Here is an 18,214-nt window from a genome sequence, read left to right as displayed (position 1 = left end):
TTTCCGAAACAAGTTGGAGTGCTGGGGGAGTGTATCAAGCACAGAAATACTACGTCATACGTCCAACTCGTTTTTAGTTGACCATGTTAAGCATGAGATGCCAGCACATTTAACATCATAAAGAAGTCAGAATGCATGAAACCGCGTTAAATCCCTCCTTTAAAATTTCATGAATTTCTTTTCTCTAGATTTTTTTTGTCTTAGCACATTAGCTAACCCATCTTAAAATATGATTTCTTACATAATTTGAGATAAAATCACCCTGTTGTAAGATTGTATTGCAGATTTGAAATATGTGACCCTGGACAACAAAATCAGTTTTATGGGTCAATTTTTCGAAATTGAGATTTTTACATAATCTGAAAGCTGAATAAATAAACTTTCTGTAGATATATGAGTTGTTAGAATAGGACAATATCTGGCTGAGATACAACTGTTTAAAACTCTGGAATCTGAGAGCGCAAAAAATCTAATATTGAGAAAATTGCCTTTGAAGTTGTTAATCAGGGGCATTTTGGCAGACCATCCACTCACAAAATTAAAAAGTTTTTATATATTTAAGGTAGGAAGTTTACAAAATATCTTCATGGAACATGATCTTTACTTAATATCCTTATGATTTTTGGCATAAAAGAAAAATCGATAATTTTGACCCACACAATGTATTTTTGTCTTTTACTAATAATGTTCCCGTGCTATTTAAGACTGGTTTTGTGATCCAGGGTCGTTATTGGAACATAAACTTGTCTTTCTCCATTCAAGTAGACAGAAGTAGTACTTGCACGACTGGAAATAGATGCCCGGGGGCGTTATGAATATGGCCGCCGTGTGAGCTGACTTGTCAGTTTAACTTGGCTCTGAATGTGCTGAAATGGCACAACAGTTTTATTTACTGTAAATGAAGTCATCCTTATTGTTTTTAATGCAAACACGCCACCTTTCTATGTAAATTAGTTTTATTATAGATTGCGTCTTATCCACAAAACTTTGCTGTTTAATTACCACACATAATGTTGCCTTACTAGCGCTATTACATTTTATATTTATCATGGCAGCAGTAATTCATCAAATGAGGAAGAAAAGCACTATAACCATCTATCTATACGCTTGGTATAATCGAGCACATTCTCTGCATTTTAAAAAGATGATTCGTGCACCTGGATGAGACCTTATAAAGCATGCTGGATCGGAGACATCTTTTTATCCTCGAAAACCTTACACTGGCTAGCAGGGTGGAAAACCCTGTGCAATTTGTGTTCAGCACTAGAATTTTGGGGAGTGCTATTTGCATAATTCATTTAGCGAAACGGGTGCTAAAACAAAGCAGACATCACGTGCCAAGCAACCACCAAAGCTATCAGCGGGTGTATTTCATGCACAATTACACCCATATATTTTTTTTAATTAAAAATGGCAAAAATTAAGACATTGATTTGTTTAAGCTCTATAATGCTGCTCTTAAGATGAAAGGAAATGCATAGCTTACATAATAAGTCTCCATTTTTGAATAGTAACCTACATTGAAACACTCATTAGGTCACATTGTATTGTGTGTGAGTACAGAGGTGCCACATTTATGTCACAAAAGACAAAAAGTCCTTTTCAGGAATTATGACTTAAAATGGCCCCTCCAAAGGCACTACAACCACGTAACGGTTCTTTTCAGCTGTTACCCAGCAACAGAGAGAGATAAGAGGACAGTGTCTATTTCGAATGGCTGAACAGAGCATATAGCGAACAGAATATCCACTGTTATTGATAATTCATGTAACCCTTTGGCGTATAAATGCTGAAACTGTTGCTCCCAGAGGAGCACTGTTGTTGTAAAGCACAACGGCTCAAACTAGAGCTCTTGACACAGCCCGGCGATTTGTTGTAAGCCATTGCATATTCCCAGAATCAACTCAAGGTTTTTTATCTATCCTCACACAAAAGTCTGGGTAACAAAGGCACGCCGAGCCACCCTGCTTTGAAGCCTGCTTCATTTGGAGCCATTCTTCAGCCGCCGCACGCATCACCAATTTAAATGCACTGGTTTGTTCTCTGCGATGTCAGCTGCATTTTGATCAGGGTCATGAGTGTAAAAAATTAGGAGAAGGCTGCTTATGTGGCGCAATTTCTCAAACTGGTAAGACCTGTTATGCATTTTAATTAATTTCTTTTGCACCACGTACAACACACCCTTATTCAAAATGACACATCATGACAATCACCCCACAAAAAAACTTTGTTCTGTAGAAAACTATTGTTCACTTTTGTATTTTTGTCAATTCAAGATGCAATGTCATGCACGGTCAAAAGGCACAAAGCCTTTTGTCTGCGCCTGACATCGCATCTTGAATTTAAAATCTTTGCAAACGTTTAAGCTCTTCGCATTCTTTGATTATAACACTACAAAATCCATTAGTCAAATGATTGGTTCGAGCCACAAATGATTTCTTGTTACGTCCCATTCCAGTGTTTCAGACCAGTGGGCGCCTAACAGTACCCAGAACTCCCCACTAGAGAGGAATTTCTCCCACTGCGACTTGAGGTTGTGCCAGCATAATTAGTCCCCTATGGACTCTGCTCCAATGAAACACGCGAGATACCCACTCTTTGTTGCTTGTGGTGGCTGAACATTAGCCCCGGAAAGCAAAGCAACAATGTCATTTTTTATTTAGCAAAAAGTATTTTAAAGTAGCTGAAGTTTGCTTGTTGGATTTAAGAGAAACTGGTCCAGGTTCCTGATATTAAAAGATGGATTTGGTAAGTAAAGAAATTGCGTCCTCACGGACCTCTCCTGTCAATTTGGCAAATCTCCAGTCCAGTTAGACTTGCACTGATTTTCATGCTGAGCATAATCTCGTTTGTTTCCACATAATTGATGCTACTAATATAAATTAACAAAGCATTTTACTTCAACCAGATTTTATTTATTTACATGAACATTCAACTAACATGTAAAACACTGTTATTGCAAGATACGTATAAAAGCACTGCTTGTAAAAGAGGACAATTTTAAGGCTTATATTTAATTTCTTTATTTAGTTAATTTCTTTATTTTTTTAGTATATTTCTTTATTTTTAGTTTACTAATGTGATACATACAACACAAACTGAAAATTAAAAACAAATCGTTTTTCGGTTCCTAAAAATATAATATTTTAAATACTCTACTATAAAGTCATTTTTAGGGTAGGGAAAATGCTTAATTCTCATTTTAAAAACAAATTAACCCTTATTTGTATTTAAGTGTCATACTGTAACATGACAGCAGTCATCAACAGGATTATCGTTATAATCATCAACGTCATCATCATTATCTTGACATACTATATTACACTGTTAATGTTATATGACCAGAACAGAGATATGGGTGAAAAAGTTGGCGATATATCAGATTTAAAGGTTGTGTGTAAGTGTGAGTCTCCCTGTGGAAGCGGATATGTTACGACCCTCTGTGTCTGGATGAGAATGGATTTCAGCATATGATATCGGATGGCAGCTCTCAGGTGCTTAGGTATAGTCTGTCAGCCTTGATGAATGGTGCTCTATATTCCTCTTGGAAAAGTCAGATTACCAGATTATTACCAGTCTGCTGTTCCTCCACCTGCCACTAAAACCATCACAGAAATTTGGTGTTATCGTACTGGTGAATATCCAGACTTTGTTTTGGTGTCTGTCTATACAAACATATTGCTTTGTGTGAAACTGCCACTGCTGTAAGCATCTGCTATGCTGTGCATTGTTAAATAGCTTAGATGCAAAGTACTGACTGTACACCCCTTCACTGTAACAGATTTCTTTTTTAGAAAAGTTGAATTTTATGGATTTCAATGGAATTGACTACTTCGTAATTGGGTGTATTTAAAGGATAAAAAATGCCCTGTAATGTCCATTTATCTGCTTTGAGTAACTCAAGCCCAGTTGTGATATTAGTTACATTACATGTCTTATACAAAGTTAAAATAGCTTCTCTGATCCCTGAATGAAAGGACTAATGTGTTTCTGGGATGCTGTGAGTCTGGTTGATACAATCGGTTAGAAATCGAAGTAAGTCCGATAGCGACTCACATATCTGGAAATAACAGATGTATAGTCACATTGGATATCCGGACAGCCTCCAAAACATCATGCAACACAGACACATTTTGCATGTCTGTTTTTCTTTTTGCGGCATGTTTTATGGGTTTTCCCATCATGCTCATTTCTCATGGTTTATTTTTTATTTTACCGTTCCTCATCTGTATACACAGACGTCTGTAACTTCCCGTGTGTCTCGTGTTCCCGAATTCAGTTAGAAATGCGTTTTTTTTCACACCCCCTGTGCAGTCTTCAGTCTTTAATATGCATTTATGGGCCCAGAAGACAATTTGCATTCCAAAAAATGAAGGGAATAAACTATTCAGTCCCATAACTAGGTTTCCCCCCATTGAAAAAAGAAAAGAAATTGATTAGTATCTTGACAGGTGGAGACAGATTTGCCATCTACCCTCAAAAAATAGATTAAGCATACTTCCATCTCCAAATTACATTCAGAGATTTCAAATATGTATGAGGAACATTATGCCTCACAAGATTATTTTTCATACTGACCTCATTGCCTTTGCCCATACCCAATCTCATTTGGGTTGAAAAGCGAAATTGAGTTGTTGAAGGAATCAGCCTCATTGTGGGGCACAATGGGCGATTTTGGGCAACATCAAAATGTCTAATCAATCCACAAAGCGTCTCGGAGGGACCATCTTGAGTTATGGCCACGGCATAGAGAATACGAAACAAGCAGGCGCTTGAAACATTTTAAAACTCCAGCTTGGTACAAATAAATATTTACTTCTCTGTACTTAGAAGTAACATAATGAAAAGCTCTTTAACATAGGCCACACGAATAATAAAAAGGGATATTTCAGTTCTACATTCACTCCGACCTCGAGACTTAAATGACAACAGACTGCAAGTAGTCCCGAATTGCCAGTTGGAGGTCAGTCCGTGTACTCATCGTCTTTGAGCAAACGTGGATTCATGTGAAGATGGATTGAGCCCCCAGAGACCTGGGAGCATCTTAGCTAGATGCTCCTGACAGCTCAGTCCTCTCGTGTAACCTTGTTCTCTCATCTGCACTCAAGCGAGCCTCCATGGCAGAGGTGTTTTAATGACCCATGCCACTTCAGAGGCCGCACGGCCCGGTACAGGGTTGAGATCAAAAGGCCACAGTTTACCTGTTTCTCTCTCTCTCCTTTGTTGTGTGATGAAAATTTCAACAGATATCAGAACCAGATCAAAGCAACCCTGTCTGCTCATTTACTTTGGTCGAATTTGGAGCATATGAGGGAGAACAGCATTATAAATGGTGCTCAAAGGCAACCAGGGGCATAGCCAGAACTTTTTTTTAGAGGTGTCCAGGTAAGACCCAGTGATTTTATTAGGGTGACCAAAAAATCCTTACAGACAGAAATTCTTTAACTTCTACTGTAATTTAAACCAATTCTTCATTGCACATAGTTTGCTGGTAAAAGACATTTTTTTGTAATGCTTTCATGTGCTAACATTATTTTAAAATAATTTGCTAGCTATCATTTGCAGTAAGTTATCATTTTTTATAGAAAATAAACATTGTACAGTACCCCAACTTAAACTTTCGCGAAAATGTAATTAATGAATGAAATCCAGTTAAACAAGACTGATTTTACTGACCTGATCATTCTGCTCGCAATGAACTTCCATGGTACACAGACAGTACCTGTCACGAAGCGGTTAGCAGCTGTTCAGCTATACAGCTGATTCAGCTTAGACTGTTCGTGTCAGTGCGTCCACGTATGACATCATATTAACGTGAGAGTAATGTTCTCGCGTTACTTTCAGTGCATACGCTAAATGATCTGCGCAGCACTCCGTAAACTCCGACACGCATCTTAAAACTGCTTCGCACAACAGAGGTGACCAGATAGGTGGCCATCCATCATTCAGGGGTAGCCATGGCCACCCGTGGCCACCATGTAGCTACGCCCCTGAAGGCAACCGCTGTGAAGCCAAATCCCGGTGCTCCCGAAACGGAATCAAACCTGTATGCATGGCCTTATTGTTTCTGAATCGTGAGCAACTTATAACAATGAACTGCATTTTTCAGGTGTGTGCCCAATTAATACATGTATTACTGACTCAAACGCTGACCGCTTTTCAGTATATGTTTGTCAGCAACATAGAATTGAGGTGATCAGCTACATTCTGTTGTATTTTATTCGCACTGTGTTCAACTACATACATAAACTGCAATACAAGTGCAATTTTATTATTGCCACTTTGTTGCTTATTGGTGGTTTGTGGTTCAACCTCAATTGACTGAACACTAGTGATACATATACTGTATAGCAAATGTCTGTATTTTTGCTGTGAGGTTCGGTGTTAGACGTAGACATTTTAGACACATATGTTTGCTTGCTTACTCATCATGTTTTAACGGGCATCTCTGAGATCCCACAGGCCTTTAAACATCACAAAAACATTGAAATGTCAGGTTAATTCAAAACTTCCCAACATATCTTCATAACATATCAGAAATCTCTGATGGAACTTTTATTAATTCTTTTCAGAATGAACAGAAAACAATAAATAATAGAAGTTAATGCATTGAACATATCAAAATGTATCAAATGCAGCAAAAGAGAAGATTGAGAAGAATAACAGTGTAAAGGTAAATTTTGCTGTAGTTATGCAGCTTGTTGACCGTAACTTACTGTAGATTTATATTTAACAGTTTGTTCAAATATAAATGAACATTAAACAATAACAAGTCTTTATCTTTACAGAAAAAAACTATAAAATAACGCATATAAAATAACTATAAAATAATGGTTCCTATTCTGCGAACAGCAATCCTCATCAACCTTTTTCTGTTTTATTTCTGATTTTGGTTCCCAGAAATGCTTTGCACAAGGTTTTTATTTTTCTCTGTAAAGATAAAGACATGTTAATGTTTAATGTTCATATCTCTTTGAACAAACTGTTGCCAGTAAATTACATTTAAATCTACAGTAAGTTAATGGCAAACTTCTGTCAGTAATACTGTAATTTCTACAGACATTTTTAACAGTGTAACAGTAAAAATATGGTGTTTTCACAAGCTATGAAAACATCGCCATATTTTACTGTATGAAAACATAAAGGTTTATTTAAGAAATTAATATTATTATTTTTACACATCAAATTTTTACACATTTTACACATTTTTTGGGACCCCAAACATAAACACAGTAAAGTCAATTTCTACATAACATTTGAGATAAACGTAATTCAGTCAAACACAAAATTCTAGTTTGGAAGGTATTTGGGGGTGTGACGACAGCCAATACCACAAAACAACGAGTGTGTACCAAAGCTCCTGTAGTGGAATTTAGTGGGTAGGTTAAATAAAAGTTATTGGGTAAATAAAAGCATTACTCCTGAGAGTTATACTGTATATGTTCAAATTACAAGTTGTGTTGTCTGTGTCTCTTCAGAAAACGAACTCGAGAGGCTATTTAAATTTCTAAGGACAAACCATAAATATTTTCAGGAAAATTCTGAGCTGATCTGCAATGGATAATTTCTTCGCGTTATCTTTTAGGGAGCCATATTTTAAGGAGTAAAAAAATATTCTCTCTAGTGACAACAGTAGCTCCTAATCAGATGACACGTGTGCGCGTGCACACACACCATTCCTCTAGTGTTAAAATGACAGTCACAAAAAGTGGCGAGGGAGCTCATTAGCACTGGGCTCCTGTAATTGATAAGTTTACATGGTAAAGATAATGTAGTCTGGACTTCATTAGCCTTAGGACTTTACTTTCTTACTCTTTCTTTCTGTGCCTGGTTTTTAGAATTGAGTAAGAAAGCATTATTGAGGGCCCCCTACCAAAAGAAATATAAAAAAATCAATGAAGTTTAAACAATACACAAACAACTGAGATGTACTATCAGTAAAGCACACTCTCTCACACACATACAGTATGGAGTATGCAAGATTTTGCAAGGACGTATTCCTGGATCTCTATCCTTCGAATATTCCTGTCAAAGAAACCACAAGAAACATGATAGGTTGATATGAATGTTCCATAAGCCCATATCTTTATTCCAAAGCCTACCGTTAAAAATACATCCCAATAAAAATAACCTCTAAAATCTGATTGGCTGGTAGAAATGTATATACTGTATAAATATCATCGAGACTTCCACAGAGATATACAGTATGTGACCTTGCATGTGAAAACACAGCTAATGTATGTTTTTGTGATTTCTTTAATATTTTGACATTTATATTTTGACCACGTCAAAGATCATAGTGAAATTAATGGTTGAAGTCAAACTTTGATGCTTGTTATGTCTTATGTATGTACCTGTATGTAGACATCTTGGTGACATCACATTCACCATCACATTATCAGAAACAAGGGCCGTTTCTCAATTCTAAGAACGCAAAGAACGGACTTGTGTTCTCGTGGAGACCGGTCTTGCGAGGCAGCCTCGGAAGAACGAACTTGGATGGATACGCCGCAGTGACTTCTGGGACTTCAAGCGGGTTCCGTGCGCGCGCAAGGCTGCATTCGATGCATCCTTCAAATCGAGAACACATCCGGGTACTTTCATGCGTTCTCTGTTCTTGAGTATTGGAACCGGACTTTCACGGTTTTTGATGACGCAGAGCTAGAACACGAGGACACAAGACCGCTGAAGAACGCAAATTGAGAAACGGCCAAGGTTTAGAATTGTAAGTTTTCTGTCACTGGGGTGGTACCCTTAAATGTTATTTTTTGTAACTTTATGGGTATACAACAAAAACTTTTGTACCCTTCTTGGGTATATTATTGTACCCTAAGGACCTCTTGTGTACCATAAGGACCCATTTTGTGCCTGTTAAATATTAGGGGTACAAAACATTTAACTATACCTTTGAAGTTACACAATGGTCCTTAAGACACAATAATGTATACCCAAAAGGTACAGCATTATATTATGTTCTGTATACCTGTACAGGTATAAAAAGAACCTTATGGCACCACCCCAACCAAATAATTTTTTTTCTGACAGTGTAAATGTAGGTAAAATATGGAAACATTTTTCAAAATTATATTATTTTTGGTAACATTCCACATATATAAGTATTGTGTAGCTAGATATAATTGGTTTCTTGCTACGTAGCTGTGTGATTTCTTTTACCTGCACCATGGGACTGGAAATTGTAACTTTTTTAGGGTTTCGCTTACTGACCCTTGGAAATGAAAAGGAAAATTAGAAAAGCAGCTGAAATTGTGATGTTCATTTATCTATCGAACATATATATATATTTGTTATTGTCACATTGATGTTTTTATACTTTTCAAATCCTATCGTATGATTCCTTCAGCTTTTAGTATGGGAGACACCCAAAATTTGACATCTTAAGGTTGAAACCAATTTGTCTCCCTCAGTATTTTAATGACCTGGAGGTATTTTCTCTTACATCTCTGTTACAGTCGCACAGATCCCAGCCAACTGCTCATCAATTTCTCTTATCTCTCTCTTCCTGCTTCCTTTCCTTGCCAATGCTCAGTAGGTGGAATAAATTACTAGTCAACATAAACTATCAAATAAGTCTCGTACACACGAGCATACAGTACTCTCTCTCTCTCGGTGCTACTGAATGATAACAGAAACAAGAGTGAGATAATGACCCAAGCTGAGACTAAACTTACGGGCCACATGACGTCACACATTTCTTTACCGGTAATGACACCTTGTAGATAATTGCTATCTGGCCCCTACTGGTAATGTTATTATTCTCAGGAAAAGAATGTCACTTCTGGTGCCAATGTTTCAACTGAATGACAGCTAAATTGGCAGTAACCTGTGAAGATCAGAAGTTCAGATATAGCCACGTGTTACCAGGGGAAATCTGGAAAAGTAATTAGGAGCTTAATAACCCAATGAACGAATCACTCAGAATTGCGACTGCTTGTGCAGTTTGTGATGTTTTTCTGCCAAGACCTTTTCAATTTGGGGTTCTTATATCACAATAGTTTTCCTTACTGTGGAAAGTTCACTAATCCCAAAGCATTGAAAATTATGAAATGTTACACGCCAAAGTTGCATAAATAAATACACAAGCTAAAACAGAATAAATCAGAACAAAATCTAAATCCAAGTAGCATTTATAATCTCATCTGTGATAATGAGCAGTAATTATTCTGTACTAGAAGCGCATTTGAATGTCACTGTGTGTATATTTCAAGAGTTGCATCGTTTTCTGAACGCTTTAAAGTGCTTATCTGGTTTGCTTTTAAAATGGATTACAGTTGTGTGTAAGGGCTGATTTTCTCTCCTGCGTTACTCCGGGGCTTCAGTCAAGATGTGAAATACTCACACACATAGACTCTGTCCATAGAATACGCGCTTGCTGTACTCAATGCAGATGAGGTCCTTTAACAAACACAACTGCTGATTTGCAGTGAAAATAAATGCGAGAACAGGCCGTGTGTATAAATGAGATCTCACTTTTTGGTCTCCAGATACTGCTCTTGCCGTTAACGCTATAAACACTGCCGGTGTCACAGAAGCAAGGCAGTCATTAAATTGTTCAAAATAAGGGTGAAGGTTAAGTGGATGCCTATGTTATCTCAGTCATTGAATTTTATTTCTCAGCGCAAAATTATAGACTAGCCAATTAAACGTGCAATGAGGACAAATATTATAAAGACTTGAGCTTTGGGGTGCTAATTTGAATAACCGCTGGCCGCTGAGATCATCTCTTAATGGAATTATTTAATCTTTTGTTTTTTTCTCTCTTGACGCATGAGTGGGAAAAGATGTAGCTTGTCATCAGCATTGTTATTGGGTTTTCAGAGTGCCTTTGTAGCATGTGTGTGTGAGCATGAGAAAAGGGAGAAAGTGAATTCACAGATATTTGTGATTATATGCAGTTTTTGGATAGTTTTCAAAAAATTAAACACATTTTTACCACACACACACATATATTATATACATACTGCATATTCTTATTTCTGAATATAATCGTTATTTATATAGAAAAGCTGTCACAGTGGCTCTGCTGTCATTTGCGTATAGCTATGGTAAACATGTTCTAGCTTTGTGTTTTCTGTCAATTGCGAACTGCTTTCAACTTCAGCCTGTTGTCACTTAGAGGAGAACCCAAGGGACTGCCTATGGCGGTAGTGAAATATTGTAAACAAAAATACAATACACCAAAAGAAGCAAATTCTGTGGTGGGTGCATGTACAATGTCAGAGGATGAACTGTCTTTCGCATAAATTTGTCCTAGATGCACACTGCAATACACTTAGCCATAGTAATATTTTAAATAATAATAAATCCATAATATTTGATATTACTCTGAATGGGAAAAGAATGATCCATAAATAGGCAATTATAAAACAATTTGCTCAGTGCAAACGCTGCATTCCTCGACAACAGTCATCAGTCCATCCTACACTGTCTGCAACCCAACATGGCTCAGAAAGAGTGTGAAGGTATAATGGGAGATCTCACTTCACCAGCCATTAGTGAAAATGGAGATTTGGATCCAAGACAGGCTAGCCAGTTCCTCAAATATCCAAGTCCTTTCACTAACTATTACTCTGATATCAAAAATCTACCACAATCAGTAGTACATAAGGGAGCTAATAAACATTACTGAATAATCTTTGACCATAAGAGGCTTGTATGGTTGTATGGTTATTTACAGTAAGGAATAAAACACTCCGTTTTATTGTTTTTCCTTTAAGTACTTTTGTTGAGGTTAAGATGAATAGAAAAAAGCATAGAAAGTGCATGGATATTAATCGAAAAACAAATCTCAGAAAAGATGGAGACACAGATGATCACAGCATAAATAAATCTAGTAGCAGATTTATTGCAAGGTATTTTTAGTGCATTTAATCCACATATCCTTTGTTATATATACATACCTACTCGTCTTGATGGAAAGTGCGGCCCATTGTTGCTTTGAACGCCAGATGCCAGGAGAGTGCGAGCTCCCAAAGTGCCACGGCCCGGTTTTTCCGTGTGGTTTTAAGAGAAGAGAAGAGCTGTACAGAGACTTACTCGGCCGATTCAACATGTTTCTGTTGTATGCATTCCGTGCGCGCAGTCTCAAAAACTGGGCTGGAAGTGGACCGGGTGTGCGGATGACTGCGGACCCTCCTGATGACGAAAAATACTCCATGCAGGTGGATATGGATGGCCAGACTACGCTTTGGGCTTAAGGGTGGTTGCTAAGGTTGCTGTGCAGTGATACACAAAATTGTTGTGTGCAGCGCTCATCACTGTGTGAATAAAGCACAGCTATTGACCAATCAGAATCAAAGAATTGAAGTAACCGTTTTATATATATATTATAAGAAAAGAAAAGAAAAGAAAAGAAAAGAAAGAGTGAGTGAGTGAGTAAGTGAAGAAAAAGAGAGGTGAGAGGGTGTTAAAGGGGAGTATTTCATCACATCACATCAGAACCAAAAAAACAACAACAGAGGATTAAGTGCCATTGTGAATGTAATAAAAAGAGAGCTCTCTATCGGCATGCAGATTGGATACCAGTGGGGCTCTTTCCACTTTAATCTTGGTTTCTCTCTTTAAAAGTGACTGCCCATCTGCCAAAGGCAAGTGCCTTCAATTGTAGAGTGAGCTAATGACCCTTTTTGTGTCTGTAGGAGCTTAAACTCTCTTCTTTTGATGAGCATTGGCACCGAGGGCTTTGATAAACAGTCCTCTTGCTGCTACTGTGCATGTGGGAGTCAAATGTTTCAAGGTTGAAATCATTGGCCTCATTTTTTTACAACATTAAAAAGGCATAGACTGTTGACATGTACTGTTCTAAATTCCTAGCATTTTAAATTCCTGCAGTGATTATGAGATCTCCTGCTCTGAATAAAATACGCTCTTCACTCCTGGTTTCTTTCTCCCACTCATCACAACCTACTTCTTCCATATGGTGTCACACAGTAAAACGTTGCCATCACATCCCCCCTGCTGCTCTCATGGGGTAGAAGTGTTCTGCCAGCACATGTTTATAATGTAATATATTTTCATTTGTCCAACATAAAGTGGAAAGAGAAATATTGTCAATAATTTTGCTTCATTCCTTTCATTTCATTTATTAATTTGGCAGACACTTTTATCCAAAGCGACTTACAAGTAGGAGAGCATATAAACATTTTGTCAACACGCTAAACAGTACCTTTAGTTTACAAGGCCATGCTACTAGGAGGTTTAAAGGGGTCATATGACATGGCTATAACGAATAGTATCGTTTGTTTTAGATGTAATGCAATGTGTATATACGATTTATGGTTCAAAAACGCTGTATTTTCCACATACCGTGCATGTTTGTATCTCCTCTTTGCCCCGCCTCTCTGAAACATGCAGATTTTTTTACAAAGTTCATCATTCATGTAGACTAGATCAAATGCTGCACTGTAAGTAAATAATGTAAAAAGTGGTATTCTATTTGAAATCATTGTGATTATGCTGCATTACACCAAGCATATTGACTGAATCCATGTATTACTGTAATTTGCAATCTACACTATACACGACAATGATAATGTTTTATGTAAACAAACAATTTTACATGAACAATTAAGGGGAAGTTATTATTGTTTTTTATTAGGATTCAACAAGACACCCGCAGATCTCAACACTTACAAAACTCAACAACTGTCACTACAAAAAACACAACAACATAAATAACTAAAACTAAAATGAAAACTAAACTAATAAACTAAAACTAAAATATCAATATCATTAGATCATTTCACAGTGCATACTGTTTCACAGAACTTGGACATTTTGTTATTAAAGGGATAGTTTATACTCCCAAATATTCTATATTTGAATCTTTCTTCTGTGGAACACAAAAGCAGATATTTTCAGAGATGGGGACCAACAACGCTCTTACAAAAATGTCTTTTGTGTCATGCAGGTTTAAAATGACTCTAGGGTGAGTAAATGATGAAAGAATTTTCATTTTTTGGGTGAACTATTCCTTAAAACTTTTTGACCACAAATGTAGCAAAGTTAAAACAAATCAACAATGAAACGTTTATTCACAATTATTTTTTTGGTGTGTGAGTCAAAAAAAGTGAACAGTGTTACAGGTAAATACCCATGACCGGTGTTTTTATACATTTATTAGATTTGAAAATATTATTTGCTGACTTAAGTATTTTAAAGTACAGTTCAATGTCATGTGAAAAAATGTGCTGGCTTGTGCAGCAGCAGCTTTTTGAGGGAAGTGACTAAATGCTCATATCGTTTTGGTCTGTGAGTTTTCTTTGTCAGGCAAAAAATAAAAAGTGCTCTCTGTCAAAAAGTAATACGAAAACGTCATATCCTGTCAAAATTGTTTGAGTGTGCACTCATTTGTTCGTTGTGTATGATTATAAAGCTAGCATGCCACCGGCTGTTCAACCCCATCCGGAAGGTCATGCAATTACGTTTTCAGGGCGTAATAATGCATAGGAATATTGGGTATTGGCCTATTAGAATATTAAAGAGCAGTTACAGTACAATTAAGTCAAAATTTAGGGCGATAATGACAAGAATAATATCATAAAATTAGTATTTAACAAATAAAATGTGAAATGTTAAATTTTAGGTAATTTTATTTAAAACAGATGTGTCAATCAGCTGGTGAACACTTACAGAGTTATAAAGAATTTGAGAAGGAAATTTATAGTGTATTACTGTTTTACTTTAGTTTAACTGAATAGTCAAATATGGTTATTTGCTCCTTTTCTTTTCTAGTCCAAATATATTGAGCTGACAAAGAAAAGCTCCTTCTCACAGATTGCTTGACATCTCTGATTACAGCGACATGGACAGACAAACGGACAGACATAGATTATATCGATCAAAGACAGATGTTCTGTACATAGCGCGAAATGAACAATATCTAGAAAATCTACACAAAGGGGACATCTGTACTTTATTCCCCTGATTTTGACCTTTGAGTCAATATTAAGAGAACCACAAAGGTGTTGTCCCCTTTGACAGTGTCTGTTTCCCTTGATCAAGATTAAAGAAATTTGTAAAGCTGCCGTCTGCTGTCGGAAATGTCAGGCCCATTCAGGATCAAACATTAGAGGCACTCAGTCTTGCATCCCTCTCAGCACCCGCAGCATCTTAAAGTGCCTCTTTCAGACCTGCCATAAAGGCCACTTCAAGGTCAATAGATATGCAGTGTGCATAGCAGAGCCTTTAAGGAGTCATACAAGACTGGTGTTACAGAGACAATGACCAGAGCACTTTAAAAATAGATTTGCAGGCAGTCGGCACATATGGATTGATTCTAAACAATGATGAAAGTTCTACATAAATGCCATCTGCTATTTAATGGGACTGGAGTAAAGAGACATGATCATGTGTTCGTAGGAAAACATATCCAAATTGCTCTTCAAGAATCTCAGATGAATAACATGAAGACAATATCCGCTTACATGGAAATTAATCCCCATACAATGGAACATCTGCAACTAAACTCAGCTATTTCTTCCAAGCTATTTCACAAGACGTGCTATTTTAACAGAAAATAAGGTACAGAATGCAGGTTTTCTGATTAAAAACATGTCTTTAGTAAAATCGTCCTAACCCATCCACTGCATTCAGTGAATTGGTGTTTAGCTTTGCTGGTCACAAGTGTTACACAGGATTATGGCTGTCAAACAGATTGGCAAACTGCAATGACATTTTAATTTTGCATCGTTCGGAGCACAGTATCCTCTTCTCATTTTACAAACAAAATCAAAAAACCCAAAGCTAGTGCTTTTGTGACATACTGTAAAAGATTGAAATCCACAACATTGTGTCGTCTTGATGGGCAGGGATGGTCAATATGCTTTATTCAAAAGAGGAGTCAGATATGAGAACAGGAGTGTTTAATGGATTAGAAGATGTATCCGACTAATCCGTGGATTTCAGTTGTTGCTAGAAATGTTAAGGATATGCTCTCGGGGTGAGTCTGAGCTGTAGCCATATTTTACATCCTCTGTGAATGTGTGGAGGACAGACTGAGGTGGCAAACAATAGAACTGGGCCAACTGCATGAAATGAGAATTATGGACAATGGCCAGAATTATGTCCAAAAGCAGCATAATAGGTAAAATAAAAATTCTGGAGATTGAAAAGCTGTGGGGGGAAAATAAGGCACACTTCTTTTCACCCGCAGTGATACTGTGAAGGGAGACGGCCAAAGAGGTCACAGAGACATCTGGATCAAAAATCTGTTTCTCCCGTCCAACCTGTTCCCCCCACCCAAGTGACAGGCTTGAGGACCAGTCATCCAGTCTGTTTGTGACTAGTAACTACGTTCCCTTGAAAAACAACATTCTGCTATGCCAGGCAATATTGTCTTGTGTTCAAAGGTATTGTTCAAAGGGAGGTATCTTCTGGGTCACTCAGCCTTGACAACAGCTCCACCTGCCATTTGTTATTAAATGTATGCGACAAGAGAAGTCCACTCTGGAGTTCTGCCTTCGACCCCATTACTGAAGGGCTTGACTCTCCATCTGCCAGGTCCAGAGAGGGGTGTCACAAGGGTACGTTTGCCTTCCAGTCCTTATCCAAGATCTTCTGATGTGCTGCTACCTCTATTTTCTTTTTTCAGATGGTTAGTCCATGAGCAGTTAGATAAGGTATTCATGCAATTTTATAATAATATTTATTTTCTTAAACTTTGATCTGCCACTAGCTTCATATGCACCCTGTGATATTCAACTGAGCATCACATTTGTGTTATTGTAACTCAATGAGCAGTTGCCCTAAAAAAAACGTTACAACTTTATGATGGCCAAAACAGAGCCCCGTGATGGAATGTAAACATGTTAAATGGATATCTCAGTGGAGATGAGATGAGTGCAGAATATTGAATGTTTTATGTCAGATGTCTCTTCCCTCAGGTATCAGTTAATAATTGCTTTAGATAATAGGGATTCAATCATTTATGTTCCATTTAGGTCTTGGGAGAATTGTCAGAAAAGTGCTATATGTCTTAATCTAATTAAGGTGCGAGTCACACCGGGAGGTAGAAGAGTGAGATTGGGGGAGAGGAAAAAGAGAGCAGGTACAGATAGAGAGAATGATTCTTCACAGGTTCCTTGGCTAACTGTATTCTGTCATGAGCTAATAATCATGTGTATCAAATGTGAAAAGTGTCAGACCAACACCTTTAAGCTTTTCATTGAATGCATATTTAGCATTATACTGAGCAGTAGTACAGAATTGATATTTTTTGGCCTAAGGAGAAACTCCATTTTATGGGTTTCCCAGTATACAGTTTCGAAAGTTTTTGTTTGTTTATTTTTAACTCTTTAAAATTAAACAATTACTCATTCTTTATTTTTTACATTTTACAATAATTGTAAACACATCAACACTATTGAATAACAAAATTGTATCTTTATAAACAATATGACTAAAATCATCACAAAAATAAAATAAAAGCTACGTTATACAGTATTTCACCATGTTCGAAGTAACCACGCCTTGCCTAGAATTAGGAAAAAAATACTCTTGGCATTTTAAAGGACATCTTTATGAGGTTTCATCCTGGGAAGCTTTTTAAACAGTACTGAAGGAATTATGGGCTCTTATTGACTGCTTTTCCCTTCATTATTTGGTATAAGTCATCTTTTTCAAAAATATTTTTCAATTAGGTCTGTCAAACGAATAATTGCGATTAATCGCATCCAGAATAGAGGTTTGTGTTTACATAATAAATCTCTGTGCACTGTGCATATTCATGTTGTATTTATAAACACACACACATACATGTATACATATTTAGGAAATGTATTTATTTATATTTACCAATAATTTTAATTATATATAAATATTTTTTAATTTCTCAATTTTATATTTTTCTTATATATATATATATATATATATATATATATGTGTGTGTGTGTGTGTGTGTGTGTGTGTGCGTGTGTGTGTGTTTATAAACAAAACATTATTAAGCACAGTACACAGACATACAGTATATTATGTAAACACAAACTTTTATTCTGTATGCGATTAATTGTGATTAATCATTTTACAGCCCTATTTTTATACATTTTTTGTTTTCTAATGAAACATTTACTGTGTTGGCACTATTTTTTGGTCTACAAAATTTAAACTTAAACGTTTAAAAATACACCTTTAGATTAAAAGATTTTAAAGATCACCAGAAACATGATCTTTAACATGACATTTCATGTTACAAGTGTTT

The 18,214-nt window shown here is 36.7% G+C and overlaps 1 long non-coding RNA gene across 1 annotated transcript in view; it reads left to right on the top strand.

The window, feature by feature from the left end:
* Positions 1–2,640: 2,640 nt before the first annotated feature.
* LOC130563066 (uncharacterized) overlaps positions 2,641–18,214 on the top strand; it is a 53,956-nt gene continuing 38,382 nt past the window's right edge. The window contains exon 1 of the long non-coding RNA XR_008964032.1: positions 2,641–2,748. This is a non-coding gene — a long non-coding RNA (uncharacterized LOC130563066). The remainder of the gene's footprint in view (positions 2,749–18,214) is intronic.

The sequence above is a fragment of the Triplophysa rosa genome, linkage group LG1 (assembly GCF_024868665.1).
Source record: "Triplophysa rosa linkage group LG1, Trosa_1v2, whole genome shotgun sequence".
In the NCBI taxonomy this organism is placed as follows: Eukaryota; Metazoa; Chordata; class Actinopteri; order Cypriniformes; family Nemacheilidae; genus Triplophysa; species Triplophysa rosa.
The sequence above is the reverse complement of the archived record's forward strand: the minus strand, read 5'-3'. Positions and strand labels throughout refer to the sequence as shown.